Raw genomic sequence first — 19,333 nt, 5'->3', positions numbered from 1 at the left:
ATATATATATATATATATTCATTCCCCATCTTTGAATTAATTAGGACTGATTGGTTAGCCCACTTAATTAGACAGCACTTTATCTGTATTGCTGAAACTAAACGCCAGGCAGCCTGGCAAATTAATGTTATTTGTCACGAGAGCAGCCAAAAGTTTTAAAATAGCCTTTTAGAACCGTCGCTCTGTTTGATGTGAGAAATTAACTTCATTTTACATAATTTCGATGCAGTATATTAAAAATACTTCATATTATGAAAGTTGGCAAAAAGTAGAATATAAAACGAATCAACACAGTATCATTGTCGGATCCTTTAAATTTGTTAGTATTTGTATTATTAAAAAAACAAATGTCTCATATTCCTAGGACTGTGTGACGCATAAATGTTCTACTGGGAATGTCTAATGCATCATGAGGCCACCAGAGGGGCCTCTTGCGAGGTGAATTATAGTATGTCTCTGGGCATGATGGTGAACAGTACATACAGTGTCTGTTGACATTATTTATTTATCTGTCTGCATGTGAAGTCTTTGTCACAGATGGAGGGATTTTCTTTACACCCTTCTGTGTTTGTGAGTGTGAGGTAGTGCAAAATAAAACTTGACCAAACTATCACATATTTCCTTTACCACCCATCAACCAATCCATACAAAATAAATCTGTTTCAGCATGACGTTTTGAAAACAAAAAAGTTCAGTGATTCATTGCCGTACTAGTTTGAAGTACAAGACTTTGACTGGCTCACAGGACAAACATATTAGACCAGACTGGGATTAATTGCAATTGTGAGAATCAGTAATATATGATGTCATTGTTTTTCTGGAAGAATTAATACAGACACACTTTCAAAAGCGTGACCAACTTCATTTTTGTAAATCATTAATTACGCTGTACAATTTCTTTAGGTGTCTATTTATATCCATAGAGGCACAGTATTGTATGTCTTTGACAATATGGTGCAAGTTAAAACCTCAGTGTCAGACATGAGGTGAGGCAGTGAATGGGAGTTCAATGTAAGACTAAAACTGTATGTGCTTGTGTGTGTGTGTGTGTGTGTGTGTGTGTGTGTGTGTGTGTGTGTGTGTGTGTGTGTGTGATGAGCAGCAGGTAGCTGCCACTCTGTAGTCTTCCTCTGGGTATGGCTGCCCTCCCCTTAACCCCCAGAGCCTTGCATCCATCAGCAGCCCAGCAGGGGGCAAATACCCTCCCCCTTCTGCTACTGCTCTATAGCTACTTTATGGTCTCTTGCCACACATGACTAGGTTCCTCAAGGACAGTTATGGAAATAAATCATTGATTCATTCATATTTGACAGACAAAATAGATAATAAAGAATCGGCTTTCATCCTGTCATTTTTTTAATGGAATTACTCAAGACATAATCTACATTATGTCTTTTCGACAATAAAATTGGGAACCTTTGTATTTTTAATGAAAGATTTAAAGTTAAGCTCCATCATAAATCATGTCCCTCTCTTGCCTGAATGTTGTGTCATTGTCATTTTGAGAAGGTCCAAACAAGAGTGAATTGCAAAATAAATCTCATCTCATTTTCTGAACCGCTTTATCCTCATTAGGGTCGCGGGGGGTGCTGGAGCCTACCCCAGCTGACTCCGGACCAGAGGTGGGGGACATCCCCAATCGGTGGACAGCCTATCGCAGGGCACAAGGAGACGGGCAACCATGCACACACACACACACACATTTTTGGAATGTGGGAGGAAACCGGAGTACCCGGAGGAAACCCACGCAGGCCCGGGGAGAACATGCAAACTCCACACTGGTAGATGTGACCTGGATTTGAACTCAGGACCCGAGAGCTGTGAGGACGTGCTAACCACTCGTGCCACCGGGCCGCCCCTACAAAATAAATGTCATTTATCATTGTTGAAAGGATAGGCAGCCTGGTGGATGAAAAGTTAGCGCGCGCCCTCACAGTTCGAATCCAGGTGTGTGGAGTTTGCATGTTCTCCTCAGGCCTGCGGGGTTTTTCTCCGGGTACTCCACTTTCCTCCTACATTCCAAAAACATGCATGGTAGGCTGATTGGCTAAATTGCCCCTAGGTATTAATGTGAGCATGAATGGTTGTCCATATCCTTGCGGCCTGCTCCCGTCCCGAAGTCAGCTGGGATAGGCTCCAGCACCCCCCACGATGCTTGTGAGGATAAGTGCTTCAGAAAATGAGTGAATGGATGAATTGTTGAATGTAAAGATTTACACGTGTTTTATATTTCAAATAAAAGTAGTCATACATTCTCTTCATAAGGGCATTTCATGACCATGGACAATGTACATAAATATAAAGAAAAAACAACAACAATATAATTACCAATAGAACTGCTATTAAAGAAGGATAATCAGGTTTACAGATTCCCTTCATATGAGATCGAAGGGGAGGTGAGAGCAATCTCTGGTGGGTTCTGATCTTTCTGTTTAAGTTGTTCTATAATTTAATTACAACATATATGTTTAACGACTGAATTGAATGAGCTGATTTTCCAAATCTGTGGGTGTCATCAAATTTCTGGCAGGGGTGGTTTAAGATCACCAGTGTTTCTCTGTCATGCACACACGCACACACATGCGTGCGCACACACATGCACACTCAGACACACACACACACACACACACACACACAGCTATCTAATTACACACTTACACACACGCTGGTCTCAAATTGAAGTTGTCCTTTGACACATAGATGGAGCCAGAACTGCTGTCATAGGCTCAGGTTGATGCAAAGATCGACAAAAAAATCTATTGCGATCCTCACGTGTTACATTACTTGAGTTGTTACTTGGAGATGACCTTAGTTGCTGCACCAAAAGTTCCTGCTTCTAAAATTTCTGAAAATCTGAAATTTCCATGTCTGTTACTTTTTTCTGTGATTTTTTTTTTGATGATGATGTACAGCACTGGTGTCAAACTGATTCCAGAAAGGGCCAAGAGGGTGCAGGTCTCCCTCCCTACCGAAACAGCGCAGACAGTTAGGCCAATGAGGAAATCTGCTGGAAGGAGCCGCACCTGACGTCAATCAACAGATTACAGTTGCAAAAGAACAGATTGCTGAATAGATGTCGTCTTGTTGGGTTGGACCGAATACCTGGACCCACTCGGCCTTTTCTGGAATGAGTTTGACACCTATGATGTACAGTGTAGCAAAACAAACTCCTGTTGATTATCATCTTTACAGTATTAGCCCAAATATAAGACGACCGAGATGGTGGCGGGGCATAATGAGGATGTAATTAATGATAATAAGTGAATCTTTGTAAACATTCATTCATTCATCCTTCATACCGCCCATCCTAGAAAGGATTGCGGGGATTGCAGGAGTCTATCCCAGCTAACTTTGGGTGAAAAGCAGATTACACCCTAGACTGGTTGCTAATCAGCCATAGGGCAAACAGAAAGAGACAGATGACCATTCGCACAATCATACTGCCAACAGCGGGAATCGAGCCCGCCGCACCCGGCCCGAAGTTACTCGAGTGAACCACTGCACCATCAGGCGGCTCTCATTAGAATAACATACTTTAAATTAGAAGGAAATTAGCACAATGGAATCATGGTGATAGACTTAATTTGGGGATTCCCTGTGTGGAAATTTATAAAAATGGTAATTAAATGATGAGCAATTGACAAGCTTTTTTCTTTTTAATAAAAAGATCCTTTCTGACATACAGCTCATAAAATGTCATTTTTAATAGATAATGATGATTATTTTGTGATAACAATGAATTATTATTCTGAAGTGTTAATGGATTGTAAATGATTTATTTCTGAATCTGGCTCTGCAACTTCCAATTTGTGGACATGACAAATACGATCTGAGAGTTTCACTTGTCTTCCAGACAAATTGATGCACTAGTGTTAAAGTATTTGATTTCCCAGTCTAGAGAATGAACTCACCTAACCTTCTCAGAACATGCCTTTTCTCTTGCAGGACCTTATCAGCAGACTGAAATAGCAAGGAAGGTTCACATTGAGATTGGTCTTGACACCTTTCCCATCTGACTACATAGATACTCTTTGGTGGAACTGTATTTGCAATGGATTTTTAAAAACGTACTAATTGATATGTGATGTGTCCTGTAACATACTCTGTTACTCTTAGGATTCGCGGTGGCGGAAGGAATCCGGGAGCAGACACATGGGAGGCACAGGTAGGGGTTGCAATGCATTTATTAAACAAGGGCATGAGAGTAGCTGAGCAGTCAGTTGGAAGCTGCCAGTGAGGCATTTTGGCATTCTAATATTTTAAGTTTACAGACAATTTGACATGTTTGGATGAAAATTATGTAGTTTTTTGTGCTAAGGGACAATCATCCAGAGTTGTCTGGTATGATAATTACACGGCAATTTTTTTCTTGATATTTCTTACATTTTTCTGATGCTTAATTATCATCTACCCACTCTGATAAAATATTTGTACCATTCTTCAAGAATTGTGTGTAATGAATTTGAAATGTAAGAAGTGTTTATGTGGGCTGCCAAATACAAATAAAAAGAGATTGTTATTAATAATTAATGGTTGGGGGAAAGGTCTTTGTTTAAATACATATTATGACCTACAAAACACAATGCACTGTGTTTATTTCTCACTTCCTGAAGCAAAAAAAAGACTGTTCTCACAGTGTGTGTGTGGTTGTGTGTGTACATTGGGGGTGGGATCAAGCTGTACAAGTTTATTCATCTGATGTGACATTAGGTGGCTCTGTGACAGGAGCTGTCACTGAAATAGCAAGGGGGGTCCTTATCAATCAACCCCTCCCCTCCAGCCGCCAATCAAAGCTCCAAACTACAGCAACCTAATCCTTTAATCTAGACCAGGGGTGGGCAAAACGGTCTTCGAGGGCCGCTGTGGGTGCAGGTTTTTGTTCCAACCAATCCAGCACAGACACTTTGACCAATTATATTTATGCAGAAAAAGAGAAGCCCCTGACTGCAATCCACTAATTGCACTTGTAAGACATCAGATTGGTGAAAAGGTGTCCTCTTTATGGATTGGAATGAAAACCCACACCCACTGCAGCCCTTTGTGAATTAGAGACAGTTGTCGCATCGCCCTCCCACAAAATCTGAGTCTGCATATTACAATGACATGCTAATTGCTCTTTGAATTTTTATCTTGAAGTCTGTATTTCAGGAAAAATGAACATCCGATCTTTTTAATTTTGAGACCACTGTCAAAATTTTGGCCATTCAATTCATTCAACATTCAGAGAGTTATAACATTATGTGTACAAATATTCATTCATTCATTTTCTGAACCACGTTATCCTCATAATAAAAATAATAATAACAATAATAATAATAATCAGACATAGGCTTTGTCATCATCATTGACTCGACAAAAGCCTAATTGTCATCATACCCAGAAACTGCATATGACGAAATTGGTAGTGCTTCTCCATAAGGTGCGTTTCCTGGCAAAAGACCCAAATAGGTGAAAATAATTTCAGACACGTAATTTGGCATTCTGCCGTGATGGATACATCGCATCACCCCCGAGCGGATCACTTATCATCAGGGTGGTGGAGGTGCTGGAGCATATCCCAACTGACTTTCGAGCACGAGGCAGAGGACACCCTGATCGGTGGCCAGCCGATCGCAGGGCACGAGGAGAGAGACAATCATTCATGCTCACACTCATACCTTGGGGTAATTTAGAGTGTCCAAACAGCCTACCATGTATATCTCCATGCAGGCCCGGGGAGAACATGCATACTCCACACAGGTGGACCGACCTGGATATGAACCAAGGACCACAAAACTGTGAGGCCGACATGCTAACCACTCAGCCGCCGGGCCACCGTGTACAAATATGCTTTATGAACATTTGCGTTTGATGAGTGTGAATGAATTATTATGAATGAAGAAGTCCTCTTGTGGTTAAAACAAACAAAACAAATGATATCTTGAAAAAATATTTCTAGTGTCACAATCCTATACAATGTCAAACAACATTGTTTTAAAAGGCTGGAAGATTAATTAAACAGTCCTAAATGATCACATTCAACTGTAGCGGGTTAAAAAAAAAAGTGAGTTAGAACATTTCATTCAGAAATTATATAAACTCTCAAGAAAAGCACACAAATGAGCAGTATCCCCTACTTTCAAGATGGCAATTTTGATTCGATTCCTAGCATTTTTTACTTAACCATTTGCAGGTTAATAGTTATGCCATATAATGTCTAATACAAAAGTATTGCTTTGGCGTTGTCCGGTGTCAATTCATTGCCAAACAACTATTTTTTTAACAGAGGAGAGCAGCCACGCACTTTCATCCAGGCTGTAGCAATGTGTTGGAGGATAAAGTACTTTGCTGCTATCTCGTGGCAACTATAAAATATTACAAACATTAAGCGCCTACATCACTTATTCAGATATTTTCTGTTTGCATCATTGGTCGTTCCCTTCCCTACAGAGAGGGATCCAGAAAGAAATATATTGAATATGTTAACACTATAGAGTTCTGACTCACACCCTGAATCCTAGATTTCTACTTGCTTGCACGCAGAACAGTGAACACCTTTGAAATTGATTCCAAATGTGAAAAAAATGTAAAAAAAAAAAAACATCCGTTTTTATCAATATTTACTTTTTTTTTGTATATAAAATATAATAGTGTAATCGAATCGCTGCCTCTGTAGTCTACAGGGCCTCCCAAAACTGAATGATCACACAATCACTTCATTATTTCCATGTATGATTGCCTGGGGGTCCCAATTGAATAACTGGGGACAGCAATCTGTCACCCACGGCCCGTTGTATGCCACTGCAGCACTCTGAATTTAATTAAATTTAATTCAAAACTAAAATCTAAATGTTGCCACTATGTCTCAATAGTGACAGTTACCACAAGGATTAGGGCTTCTTTATACATCATGACGCTCCAACCACATAAACGTGAAGTGACAGTTTTGACTGACAGATGAGGTGGGACAGGAAGCTACTTGGATTATCATGTTTTCAGATGATGTTGTGATCTGCAGTGAGACCATGAAACAGGGAAAGCAGAAATTAGACAAGTGAAGGTCTGCTCTAGAAAAGCAATGCTGGAACTAGTGTTTAGGTTACATAACGAAATTATTTTTTTGCTGAAACTTCTAACGCAACGCCTTACATTTTCTCAATCTGTAATGTGCCTATAGTTATTGGACGAGTATTAACTTTGTTACTTATCTTACGTGATCCAAAGGAAAAGTTTCCCTGTTATCTCATCTCCCATCTCATCACATCTTCTTCCGCTTATCCGAAGTCGGGTCGCATTTTGACGGGCCCTGAACAATACCTGCACCAACCCTCAGAACACACAGTCACATTCTTTATCAGTGTCTGAACACTCTAAATTGCCCCTATGTATGAGTGTGAGCATGAATAGTTGTCTGTCTCCTTGTGCCCTGCGATTGCCTGGAAACCGCTTCAGGGTGTCCCTTGACTGGTGCCCAGTTATTTGGGATATTTTGGCCTCAGCACCCCCTGTGAGCCTTGTGAAGATAAGTGTTTCGGTAAATGAATGGATGAATGAATATGTAAGAAAAATCTCACACACAAGCGGATACACACGTGCGGACATGCACCCCCACACTAATACTCACACAAACACTTGCAAAATAGTTCTTTCAGGACAAGGACAAGCAACACTCAATCAAGGAACTGCAAGTGAAATAGTTGTTAACTGATCAATCACCTACTAGTGAGACTCACACACAAATCCATCTACAAATTGATAATGTCCCTGTTGTAACCCTCCAACCCCCATATGCACATACCATTTAAAAGTTTTCAATTTCAATCGAAGGAACATGGATGGATTTTTTTGTATGTATCCAGTATATATGTATAAGTGAGCAAAAAGTATTCATACAGATTTTCCTCCTTGATTTAACACAACAAACTACATAAATACAATTAGAGGAGCTATTCTTGCTTGAGGCAGCCCGTTGGACACGTGGTTAGCGTGTCGGCTTTACAGTTCTGGTCGTGGGTTTGATTCGAGGTCTGTCATCACTCTGTGTATAATTGCATGTTCTCCACCTGTTTCCTCCTACATCCCAAAAACAAGCAGGGTAGGCTGGTTGAGCACTCTAAATTGCGCCTAGGTATGAGTTTAAGGGTGAATGGTTGTCCGTCTCATTGTACCCTGCAATTGGCTGACTTGGATAGGCTCCAGCACCCCCACGGCCCTTGTGAGGATAAGCGGTTCAGAAAATGAATGGACACATTTCAAATCTATACAGAAATGATATTAAATTTTATTATTTTTGTTTCATGGCAAACTTTGCAATGTTACCAAATATTGTTTCATTGGAAGATTTAATGCGATAATGTCATAAAATAGTTGATTCACGCACTTTGTTCTTAAACTTTAAAGTTAGGGAAACCTTGTTCCACTGTTCAATATTAATCACTTGGACAAACAATGTACGCATTATCTTCTTTTAATTCTATAATTAATTTAATTAGTGCTGCCCGGCAGACAAGTGGTTAGCGCGTCAGCCTCACGGTTCTGGGGTCGTGGGTTTGATCCCTGGTCAGTCCTCACACAAGCATGTTCTCCCCAGGCTTGCGTGGGTTAGGGTTTCCTCCCACATCCCAAACGCATGAAATGTAAACTCATTGAAGAGTCTAAATTGCCCCTAGGTATGAGTGTGGCCATAAATGGCTGTACGTCTCCTTGTACCCTCCGAAAGGCTGGCGAACCAATTCAAGGTATCCCCCGCCAAGTGCCCTTAGTTAGGGATAAGCTCCTGCACCCCCCATAACCATTATGAGGATAAAAGGTTAAAAAAAATGAATGGGTGATTGTAATTAGTGTACAATGACTTCAGCGATAACATAATTGCAAGCAGAGTGAAACAACTCTAACACCACTAATCTTGTAACTGACATTCTTGCAGTGGTCTGATATTTCTAAACACTGGATCATTATGCTCTTCACAATCAACAGCATACTGTACAAAATGTTTCTACATGTTGGTTTTACCACTGTCTCAAGACTTGCAGATTGACTCTGACAAATACCCTTGCTATGGATGCAAACCAATGTATATTGACCCAGTCTGCTCGTCCTTTAACGTAAAATTTAAGTTGCTGATTTAATTTTTAAGGCATATGACTGAGCGGTTATATAAACACCTCTTTTTTTATAGTACATTCATTTTTTCAACCATAGCAAAGTGATTAAAGTCGCTTCCACTGTGGGGGCTCTATTTTATTTTATTTGGCTGTAGCCTCCTTGAACATGACCCTGAAATCTTTTTTTTCACTACCTGGAGGGTTGGGGGAGTGCTGGAGTGTATCCCAGCTATCAACGGACAATAGGTAGGTCACACCCTGAATTGGTTTCCATCCACTCACTCACACATGCATACCTACTGGCAATTTGGAGTTTTCATTCAACCTACTATGCATTTTTTTTCTTTTTGGGGAGGACGCCGCAGTGCAAAATAAATAGATAAAACAATTGACAGCTCAATGTGACAGTGGTAAATATTTCCGCCTCACAGTTCTGAGAGCAAGGGTTCAATTTCAGGCTCTGGCCTTCCTGTGTGGAGTTTGCATGTTTTTCCCCAGGTACTGTGGTTTTATCCCACATCCTAAAAAATACGCACGGTAGCCTAATTAAACACTTTTCTGTAGGTATTAGGGTGTGGATGAAGGGTTGTTTAGCTCGTGGACAGAGATTGGCTGGTGACTAATTCAACCTGTACCCACCTTATTGAGCAGTTGGGACAGGCTCTAACCCCTCCGCGATCCTCATAAGGATAAGAGGCATTTAAAATAATCGAATGGATCAGTTTATTTTATTTATTTATTTTTATTACATTTTTCTATTCTCCACTACCGGTACAGCTGGAATCAAATCTATAGCGTACATCTCACGACCATTCCTCTTAAAATATCCAGTGTTTGTTTTTGTCAGAACAAAGCAAGGGAAGTCAGAGTTCAAAATACATCGCCAACATTTTAAATACTTTATTTGCTGTTTATTTTTACCTACTTACCCCCTTATCCCCTTTTTTCTATTGAGTGGTGGTACATATGGTATGTGCTGGAAGTTGACAAATATATTCTTTGTCTTAACGTATGTCTGGCTGTACATAACAAATATGATCTGTCTTAAATCACAGTTTGACCATTATGGTAGCACCTGGTGATCTACTTATTCCACTCTTTTTTTCATATTAATGGCTGTAAAGGCTATTTGCAGGGTTGACAAGGACAACCGGAGGATGTCAAGGAACAAACATACTGGCCCCAACTGGGAAATGGTTGTATTGTTATTCGTAGAAGCGGACACTCAGGTTTCTCTTTTGAGTGCTAGGTGGTATCCACCATTTCAGGTAGTTGCGAACTGCCGCTACTTGTTAACATGAGGGTATAAAACACAATGGATTACAATGACTTCAAATAAGTTTCAAGGTAAACATCCCATGCACCTGAAAAGGGCCAAGCCCATCAAGCAAGCACAGACTCTCCAGGCTACCATGTGTATTAGGCTGTGTATTGGTGTATTTGTTTCTGGGTTTCAACCATCGTAAATGACATGAGTAATAAATAACAAGCCTCAGTATCACACACTCCAGTAAAAGAAGACCTATGAGATGAGGATAGGAATGAGGTGGGTGATTGTGGGGCTATAATGTTTAGATTAAACAGAAAGAAGGTGGTAACCAGTCTGAAAATGACTAATATCGACCTATTGTACACAAGCAATAATTTTGTTTTATAACTCCAGAAACAAGTTTGGGAAATGCGATTAAAAGAATTAATCAGGCTGAGCTAAAAACAGGACATTTGCCTAATTCAACTACTATTCTCCCCGGGCAAAAATGTTATACCAGTACTTCCTGAAACAGGCTCATTGAATAAATCCTTGGTAATCTCTAGCGGCTGTGCTTATTTGATGCATAGGATCAAGATGGCGAAAGATTTGATAGGGTAGAATGATAAACAGATAGACAGACAGATGCTTGGATAGACACAGATATAGATAGAGAGACCTCTCTAACAGCCTTTTTTTATTAACCCCGTTCAAAAATTACACAGTCCGCCGTGCACGCAAAAGCATGAAAAATAAATGACTACACATGATCAGATACATTATTCTAGGGTGACCATATATTGATTTCCAAAAAAAGAGGACAGAAGACGTAAATCATCCTCACCATTAATTCAATGATCCTTTATTTTTTTTATTACTATATTTAAAGTTAGCGGCCCAGTAGAGGAGTGATTAGAAGGTTGGCCTAACAGTTCTGACGCTGAGGGTTCAATCCTCGTTTGGACCTTCTAGGTAAAGTTTGCATGATCCCTCTGGACCAATTCAAGGTGTCCCCGGGCATGTTAACTCTGGTAATGGCGATTCAAATTGTAATCCTTAAACACAGCGATCTGTTCTCAGCAAATTAAACACACGGCTTTATCACTGATTTCAGTATATATATATATATATATATATATATATATATATATATATATATATATATATATATATATATATATATATATATATATATATATATATATATGGCGGGCCGTCAGGGCCTTCAAGGCCTTCTCTGCTGGCCTAAGAAATATCTGAATCATATTATATTTTGTGCATCAATACTTATTATTCCAAATGGTCTGTTAGCTTCCTTTCATTGCTTTTCCCCCTGGTTGCACTGCTTCCAGATGTGTGTTTTCATATTGAAGCATTTAACCAATCACATTTCAGCCATTATTTGTTGCCAGATCAGATCTGCCTCAAAGCCTTCACAATCAGTTCTCACGGGCTCTGCTGCATTAAACTAGACTGTTGCTTTTAACCAATCAGATTTCGAGTTGGCAACCCCACAATGATTTTTCATAGGCGTTGGCATTTTGCTGGCTGGGACATGTCATTGCTTTCACAAACTATGATTGGCTAGTAGGCGGGCCAAAGCAGTACTCGAGGCAGCCGAGATCGCAAACTCCACCCACTATGGCCGACAGAAGCAAAAACAAATAGATTCTGTTTGCTCACAAAGCTATTTTCCAGACGGACTTTTTCAGAAAAAATGGACATCATTAAGAAAGGGCGGTCAACTCCGAAGCTAGCAAGCCTGTTACAGCCGGGAAAATGGTGTGTGGGGCACTTTCAGCGCGCTAACTTAGCTCCACAAGAAAATAGTATATTGTTGTGTTGATTTAATGCTATTTTCAAAACAGACTATGCTGGAAATATGACAGGACAGGCTCGACTTTCATCATTAGCTTCGATGGCGATAGGAAAGAAGGAAGAAAGAAAGGAGGATGGATATTGTGTAAAAAGGATTTTTGGTGAGTAAAATTCCAAATATGGCTATATTCCTAAATAATATTTCAATTGTGGGCCAAGTTCTGATATCTGAAAAGCTCCAGTGTTTGTATTTAAGCTCCAGTGTTTGTATCACAAAATGCTGCTAGGAAGTGGATTTTACCCCAGTTTAATTTTTGACGTTTCACCATTGACGTCCATCGCTGTCTTTTCCCGGGAAAAATCACCCCCCTGGCTTTTTCTAATGCCTCAAAAGCTCCAATATTTGTATTCAATCAATAAATGATGCTAGGAAGTGGATTTTACATAATTTTAGTGCATTTTTTGTCATTTCACGTATGGACGTATCGACGTTCATCGGTGTCTTTTTACCGGGGAAATGATACTCCGGGCCCGGTTCTGATGTCTAAAAAGCTCCAGTATTTGTATTTAATCAATAAATGCTGTTTTCGGCTGGATTTTACCCCATTTTCGGGCAATGTTTGCCCATACGCCATTGACGTTCATCGCTGTCTTTTCCCGAGAAAATCACCCCTTGGCCTGGTTTTAATGTCTGAAAAGCTCCAGTATTTGTATTTAATCATGAAATGCTGCTAGGAAGTGGATTTTACCCCATTTTTGTGCATTCATTTATTGATTATTTTTTTTATGTGTCGCAGCTGTAGCTGCAGTAGAGGTTTTATAGCCATAAAATAGTTTTTGAGGGTTGGATTGATACGTTCAAGGCGCTACCAGAAAATGCACCGCCCGTCACTGATATATATATATATATATATATATATATATATATATATATATATATATATATATATATATATATATATATATATATATATATATCAGTGGCGGGCGGTGCATTTTCTGGTGAGAAGATTGGTTGCAGAACTGCAGTCAGTTTTGACCTTCTTTGGAAATGTAGTTTGTTTCTTTATTATTATTGTTATTATTATTATTATTATTATTATTATTAGGAAGAACAACTTGGGCACCAATCTTCTGAGAACCTTCTATAGAACCACTGTAGAGAGCATCCTGGCGTACGGCATCACAGTGTGGTATGCTGGAAGCACGGCGGCAGACAAAAAGGCCATGCAGAAAGTGATTAACACTGCCCAGAGGATTGTCGGCTGCTCTCTGCCCTCACTTGAAGACATTGCCAGCCCTCGTTACCTCAGCAGAGCCAAGAACATCATAGGGGACCCTTACCACCCTGGTCACAATCTGTTCCAGCTGCTGCCCTCTGGCAGACGCTATAGGTCCCACAAAGCACGGACAAATAGGCTTAAGGACAGTTTTTTCCCCACATCCATCAGAAATCTAAACTCGCGCTAACATAACACACATTCCCCTCTGCGGTATATGAACAGATGTTTGGTTGGTGATCTGCCTCCTACTAGCTGACTGAGGAAAGGTAAGTGGAAGACAGTGAGAGGTAAGCGAGAGGTAAGCGACCTGTATCCTCAACAGCGGAATGACAAATTACAAGTCCGTAACTTACACTTATTAGGTCTTTTGCCGATTAAACGTAGCTTATGGAGAAGCACCATCAATTTCGTCACACGCAGTTTCTGCGTGTGATGACAAGTAGGCTTTTGTGTTGTGATAATGACGACAGGGCCTATGTCCGATTATTATTATTTTTTTTCTAATCTCTTGGTCAATTGCTCCCCTTACTAATGATAGTAATTCCCCTTATTAAGTGATGATAAACCATACAAAGGCAACGCAGCACGTATTTACTCACATATGGCGCACTTGAAATGTGCACTAAATTCAAGATTCTGTAGATGTCGCTGTTTGACGCTGACAGCTTGACTCTAAGTACATAGCTTGCTGACACGCTATATTTATATGATGAAAAGGCGAACATATGAAATGGGAATGGGCGTGCGCATATCATGCTTAGAGCATGACCAAATTAGCAGTCGACTATGATGTTTTGGTCTGCTACCAGTGACAGAGATGATCCGGATTAGAGCCGAAATGGGTAAAACGAGATCGGTTTTACAAAAAACGTACGTACTTTAAAAAACATAATTTTCTCGTACAAAAGTTTTTATACCTCGTACACAATTTGAAATGATATTTTTTTTTATAAATTATGGAAAAAATGTATACATTGACAGGTATGATAATGTGTCATAAACCCTGCTTTCAGCATCTTTTTTTTTTTTTAGCATCACCTGTTATTTTGGAGGGCTTTGGAGAAATATGTGACATGAATGATTTTGCAGGAAAATCTCCCACTGATCGATTTGACTTCCTTCAGCAGAAAAACCTGAGTGAGGGCATGGGGCAGATGTGCACATTTGTGTGTTTGGCAGAGACCATCATCTAAATCGAATAAAAACTTATGCCAGAAATACCACAGGACACGGAGACAAAAAACAATCACTTAGAGCAAAACAAATTTATCGTACAATTCGCCTAGCATGTATGTTTTTGGGATATGGGAGGCCTGGGGAGAAAAAAACAAACGCTACAAAAAAGGTTGGACGCAACCTGGGGTCCAACCCTCAATTTCAGAACTGTGAGGCGGACCTGCCAACCACTCCTCCATTGAGCCACCCAAAATATACTTATGAAGCAAAATAGATAAATAAAAGGACCCAATGTGGTTTAGCATAATGCAAGGGTAGTGAATCAATGCAATGCATTTGATAGACCGATTCTAATCAGGAAACAAGCTGTGAATGTGTTATGATTTGCCTCAGCTGTGGAGCGGAGTAGGACCCAAGGAGCTGGAAACAGTCAACAAAAAGGGAGTGATGGTGCAAAAACTTAAGGTTTAATGAAAAATGCTAACAGAAAACACCTTACAAACGCAATTTGGGAAAAATTAACAAAGAAAACAAACTTAACACGGAGGGCCAAAGACACGGGAGACCAAGGGCAACATAACGCACGACAGAAAATACTCACACACGGATGCACAAAAACACCGGGTATAAATACACAGACAGGGGTTGATGACAATCACAAACACCTGGCTCACATGAGGGAGGGAGCACAGGAAATACACAGCTGGTGAACACACATTCATAATCGAGCGGACAGGACACACAAGGGAACACACCCAACAAAACCCCCAACAAAACATCACAGAACGTAACGCTTAATGGGGGAAGGGTGTGTGTAAAGAGCCTGGTTCTGTGGTATTACAGTCATACCTCTACTTACGAATGTCTCAAGGTATGGCATTTTCAGGTTACGAAAGCAAATGAGTGCCTCGGCATACGAAAAATATCCAAGTTACGATATCCCCCCATAATGAAATGCATTTCCTGTATCTGTTATTTTATTTAGACATTTTTGGAAGATGCATCAATTCACACTTTATAACCTTGCTACACTCTACTGGGTTCTCACCCAGTAGACCAGGGGTGGCCAACTCCAGTCCTCGAGAGCCACAATCCGGTCTGTTTTCCATATCTCCCTCCACCAACACACCTGAATCAAATAATCAACTCATCAGCAAGCTGTCCAGAAGCTTGATACCAATCCCGATGATTTGATTCAGGTGTGTTGGTGGAGGGAGATATGGAAAACAGAGCGGATAACGGCTCTCGAGGACCGGACTTGGCCACCCCTGCAGTAGACACTCGGCAATCCAGGAGCAATATAACGATAAGGCGGATGTGGAGGGAGCTGTGAGCATTCCAACAACGAAAATGAAAGAAATGCTGGAGAAATTTCAGGAACTTTCTTTCTTTGTCAAAAAAACACATCCCGAAAAAGTCTTCACGGGTCGTGCGATTGCCCATTTCGACAACGTAAAAGTCGTCAAAGGCAATTGTCTTTGGATAGTCTTTTTTCAAAATGTCCATCCACCAGCCCTGCAGAAGGGGAAGTTAAATCCAAGGAGGTAAGAACCAGTAGCGACTCACAAAATTACATTTCAAAGAAATCATAAAACGTTCATGTTTGTTAGTGATTAATGTTGTTAATGTTGTCGTTTGAATTCCTAATGCTGTGTTTATTAGATGTGTGTTCATATTTTCGTGCGGTCTCTATATGTTGCCTATCGTTAGCATCCTCTTGTTCCCCTGCGTTTCATAACAGGTAGATTTTGTATATACTTGTTTTTCATTTTAAGACATTAATAAATACATTTATGATCATTTTCTCTCATTTGTGTTTTTCTCGCATCTTTCTTACAAAATTGGGACACTTTGACCAATTTTAAAGGGTTTAGTTTAGTCGGTAGTTGTGTGAGGACTGGGGAACGAATTAGAGAATTTACATATAAAGTACTGCTCTTTTTACGAAATGTTCAACTTACGAAAAAAGTTCTGTAACCAATTAACTTTGTAAGTAGAGGTATGACTATTTAATTAAAGTGAATTGAATTGAATTCTTTTATTGTCATATAATGAGATTTAAAGCTTCCACTAGAAAATGCACAAATATCAAAAACAAACCAAAAGACAAATAAATAATCAATAAATAATCATTAAATATCAATGAATAATCAAAAAATAATCAATAAATAATAAATAAATAGTCCAGGTGAAATCAGCTGAGCATAGTGGCCATGTTCTGTCTGAATTCCAGGATGACTTCCATGGTTTTGGAGACGTTCAAGGCCAAGTTGTTGAGAGTGCACCACTCGCTGAGTCTATAGAGTCAACAACAAACAAACAAATAAACACATAATTATGTGGTTCTTAACCTCGGTTCGATCAAACACTAAGGGTTCGGTGAGTCGGTCTCAGGGGTTCGGTGGAGCCTCTGCCGCGGCGGTCAAGACACATCGACTCATCGTGTCTATTCACGATAACATGCCCCGCTTGACCATCACTGGCTGCAGATGATCATGTGACATTGCCTGGCCAATCAGTGCTGCGAGGAATTTATATATCTTGAATGTGAAAAAAAACACATTTTATTTTACAATAAAGAATGGTTCTGTGAATGCACAAATGAAACTGGTGGGGTTCGATGAATGCGCATATAATGGGGTTCGGTAGCTCCAACAAGGTTAAGAACCACTCACAGATAATCAATATATATTAGTGATGAATAAATACCGTATTTTCACGACTATACGGCGCATCGTATTTTTAGCCGCAGTGTCAGTAACGAGTGATATTTCTATATTTTACACACACAAAGGACGCACCGTTTTTGGGAACAGCTTAGATGAAATTGCAATCGTATCAATCCGGATTGATACGTTGAAGGCGCTACCAGAAAATAGAAAAAGAACACCCGCCACTGCGAAAGACGTTTGGTCCCCGGACGTTTGGTCGACCGGACGTTTGGTCGACCGGACGTTTGGTCGAACGGACATTTGGTAGAACGGACGTTTGGTAGAACGGACGTTTGGTCGCCGGGTTCGCTCACTGTCAAATTATGACAGAGTTTACTGTTGATATTTTGATATTAGATATTTAGATAATAAACTCACTCTCTCTCTCATGATTATAATTTTGAGAGCTGGTTTCAACAGTAACAACCCAGCGACCAAACGTCCGTCTACCAAACATCCGTTCTACCAAACGTCCGTTTGAAAAAAAGGAGCAAAATGGCGGCGCACACAGATGCAGCAGCTTTCTGCTCTCCAGTTTGGTGTTTTCTATTCTCAATCCTATTGTTATTTACCAACATCTGCGAGGCAAACTTTTCCTACAGTCGCCACGACTTAATTGCTATCGGAAGGAGATGCGATATATCCGATGTCACAACGAACTACCAACGAACCTACGATATCCCCGAGGGCATCTTGAGACCTCCGGGATCTCCGTGGATAGTCAGCCCACTCAAAGCACGTCGAAGGAGGCGAAGGCGGCGGAGAGAAAGGAGGCAAAAGCACGGTTGTCGGGCGGGCCTTGCTGCTAAGCTAAGTAAACAACCACACCGAGCACCGCTTCCGAGTATCTTTTTGACCAACGCCAGATCCATCACCCACAAAATGGACGAGTTGGAACTTCGAATTGCCACCAACAGCTTTGTTAAGAACTGTAACATTATCCTCATCACGGAAACGTGGCTACACCAGAAAATCCCTGACGCTGCGGTTTCGCTAGCTAGCCGAACACTTTTTCGGAACGATCGTTCAAAGGAACTAACAGGCAAAAGCAGAGGAGGAGGACTTTGCTTGTTCATACATAATGAATGGTGTGGTGACAGTAGGATCATTGACACTCATTGTTCCCCGGACTTAGAGCTAATGGCAGTACGATGTAGGCCCTACTATCTACCGAGAGAGCTAGCTGTCGTCATAGTAACGGCGGTCTATATTCCTCCTGATGCTAACGTCAACACGGCATTAAACCTCCTGCTAATGGCTATAAACAAACAACAGCTTGATCATCCCGATGGAGTCTGTATTGTTGCTGGTGACTTCAACAGTGCATGTTTAAAGACTGTTCTACCCAAGTTTATCCAATACGTAAAATGTCACACGAGGGGAGACAAAACTCTTGACCATGTTTATTCTAACATTAAACATGCTTACAAAGCCACTTCCCTCCCTCACCTAGCTGGATCAGATCACCTCTGTCTAGCCCTCACCCCAGCATACACTCCATTCCGGAGGCTAACAAGGCCACAAATAAAGACAATAAAAACTTGGCCCGAGGATGCCCTTTCTCAGCTGCAGGACTGTGTTAGAATTATTATGGAATATTCTATATGTGTTGTAAGCATTTTTCAATAAGTAGTAAGGCTATAAATCAAGTCATGGGAAGATGGACTTTTTTCCTGCACAGTCGGCTCCTCAAGGGCGAAGGAAAAGAGGTCACGGCGTTACGGACACTTCTACCAAATGTTATGACGAAGACTCCACCAGCAGATTTGAAAATACGGCTTTGCTTACATTATAATACTGCTTTGTTTACCTTGAAAGCATTCCTCACACTGTTGTTTTTCTAACCAGCGAGAGTGTTATTGTACTGATTACATAACCATGTTTTTCGAATGTCGCGATTAAATACAATGATTCAGTTACTGCAATTCAGAATGCACTGTGGACTGAGACGACGTCACAAGGCATCTCCTTCGAAGTTGTAAGCAGAATTTGTTGAAAGATGTTCTTCCTTTT

The sequence above is a fragment of the Stigmatopora argus genome, chromosome 11, assembly GCF_051989625.1.
Source record: "Stigmatopora argus isolate UIUO_Sarg chromosome 11, RoL_Sarg_1.0, whole genome shotgun sequence".
In the NCBI taxonomy this organism is placed as follows: domain Eukaryota; kingdom Metazoa; phylum Chordata; class Actinopteri; order Syngnathiformes; family Syngnathidae; genus Stigmatopora; species Stigmatopora argus.
Note: the sequence above shows the minus strand (reverse complement) of the source record.